This window comes from Babylonia areolata, chromosome 6 (assembly GCF_041734735.1).
Source record: "Babylonia areolata isolate BAREFJ2019XMU chromosome 6, ASM4173473v1, whole genome shotgun sequence".
NCBI classification, from domain to species: Eukaryota; Metazoa; Mollusca; class Gastropoda; order Neogastropoda; family Buccinidae; genus Babylonia; species Babylonia areolata.
In genome coordinates this window covers 14,781,251-14,783,750 of record NC_134881.1, presented here as the reverse complement: position 1 = coordinate 14,783,750, position 2,500 = coordinate 14,781,251, and the positions used below count along the sequence as shown (strand labels likewise).

Sequence of the window (2,500 nt, the reverse complement as noted above, 5' to 3'; positions counted from 1 at the left end):
CCCTCTCTGGAACTAACCACACCAAGCAACCAGACACCTAAAGACAACTTGAAACATTAAGTCCACAAAATAGGAGTTCGCAAAATAATTTCCTTCTTTTTTTTTTTAAGCTTCACATGTGCACGTACATGAAGCAATAAACAAACAATGATCACATTATATAATCCAGTCAAATGACCAACACCATAAGAAAAACACATGAAAGCAACAACAACAACAACAAAAAGGTACAAATACTAATTGATTATTCACAATAACAATCACACAAAAAGTAACTGTCACAAAGTGACTGATTTTTTTGGTTGAGTCGTAAAAGGTTTGGACTTAATGTGAATAATGCAGGGAGGGTTGTACGTTTGTGATACGGATTTTGTTCGGTTGCTGTTGTACAAGCCTTAGTACCGTTTGACAACCCCCCTCCTCCCCCCCCCAAAAAAAAACAACAACAACAAAAAAACACCAACAAACCGTCCCCCCAAAAAACAACAACAAAAAACAACAACAACAAACAAAAAACAAAACAAAAAACAAAACAAAACAAAAACAACAACAACAAAAAACCCACAAAAAACAAATAAAATCCAACAACCCAAAATACAAACAAAAAACAAACATATTCGTTCGTTTGTTTATTAATTTATGGTCTGTTCATCTAAGATGATGATATTAGACTGAAAACAAATGATTATTATTACTATTATTTGGATTATTATCATTTCAGTCATAATGATGATTGTTATTATTAATTGTGGAAGCGGGATTAGGAAAAAAAAAAAAAAAAAATCAATAATCAAATATTGTATGCACTACTTCTGTAGATTATTATTTGAAAAGAGGTTCATGTGGGGACCTACAATAAACAACCAACTGGACTATTCAACACATAACTAGCTAACTTTAATAAAGAACAGCTTGAAATATATAACTTAAAAAAAAAGAAAAGAAAAGATGTTAACATTTGAAACTGGTAACACGTGTTCAGTAATTACAAACAAACTCGTTCGCTCTTTCCAACACCGTACTGTTGGCCGGGGTACGGATTTTTATATTTTCATATAATCTTTTATCATTATTATTATTATTATTCTTACACAATCGATGCGAAAAACTGATCCGAATAATCGAGCAGACTAATCCGTTTCAGTAATAATTCCTGGCGCTAATGCCACAGCACTGAGACAAAAGTGAAGAGAAGAGGATTAGTCTCCACTACAGACCAAATATGCCCTTCAATCCGCATATGGTTTTTATTGTCCATAAATGTAGTGTAATATGTTCGGGGCGTATGATCATAAACAGTCTCTCGGCATTATGATTATCATGATCATTGAATCAGTTTTTTTCCCCGGTTATTTTTTTTAATTATTATTATTATTATCAAATCCTCTTAAGCGTGTGCGTGTGCATTCGCGAGTGTGTGTATGCGCGTCACAGTTTTTGTCCTAATGTGTGTGCAAACTTGCACTTGTAGGCGTACGTGAGTATAGAATTATAGATGTGTCTGTATGAATTTCTGTCATAAATTGTGTGTCACCACAAACACACACACACGCGCGCGCGCGCACTGGCACGCACACACACGCATACAAACACACAAGCACACACACACACACACACACACACACACACACACACACACACACACACACACACACACACACATATATATATATATATAGGAAGGCACATTCACTGACACACAAATATATTCAGTCAAACATGTGCCAGCACGAATGTGTTTAAACACATAATAGAGACACAGGTAGATAGTTTAACACAAAGACAGACAGACTGATTGGACACAAAGACAGACAGACTGATTGATTGACAGACTCTCTCTCTCTCTCTCTCTCTCTCTCTCTCTCTCTCTCTGTGTGTGTGTGTGTGTGTGTGTGTGTGTGTGTGTGTGACAGAGTGAGATAAACCAACAGTATAAAAGAAAAGACTCGGAGAGATACAGACAGACAGGCAGGCAGACACGAAGTACAAAATTAAATCACCAGCTTTGGAGCCATGTTTTCTCGGTTGGGGGAAAAAACAAAACAAAACAAAACAACAACATACAAGAACTAATCACCCTCACCTGTTCAGTTCATGGACAGGAAAACAAGTCAACGAAAATGATTCAGCTTTATCCGTCTCCGTACACTTTCACTTGTGTCTTTCGCAGCAACATATTATACTTGTAGGGCTTGTAGTGGCTGACACACACACACACACCTCAAAAGCTGCGCCTTGGCACGTTATGTACGCAACGGTTGAGCGGAGAACGACTGAAGGCTTGAGTGCTCGATACGTCGCCAACTGAATGTCGTTACCAGGCGGTGTCACATCTTCGCAGCACCCCCCCACACACCTCATCTGACCTAGGCACCCCCCCCCCCCTTTTTTTTTTTTTTTTGGTTGAAAGACCAGCTACTCCACGGATAAGTATGGATCTCTTCCAGCACCATAATTACAAGGAGAAGAACCCCTCGTCCCCCCTCCCCTGCCCCCACCT

At 38.4% G+C, this 2,500-nt stretch overlaps 1 protein-coding gene across 1 annotated transcript in view; it reads right to left on the bottom strand.

The window, feature by feature from the left end:
* LOC143283296 (uncharacterized) overlaps positions 1-2,276 on the bottom strand; it is a 14,310-nt gene extending 12,034 nt beyond the window's left edge. The window contains exon 1 of the mRNA XM_076589479.1: positions 2,084-2,276. The gene's annotated coding sequence lies outside the window, so the exon portion shown is untranslated. The remainder of the gene's footprint in view (positions 1-2,083) is intronic.
* Positions 2,277-2,500: the final 224 nt, after the last annotated feature.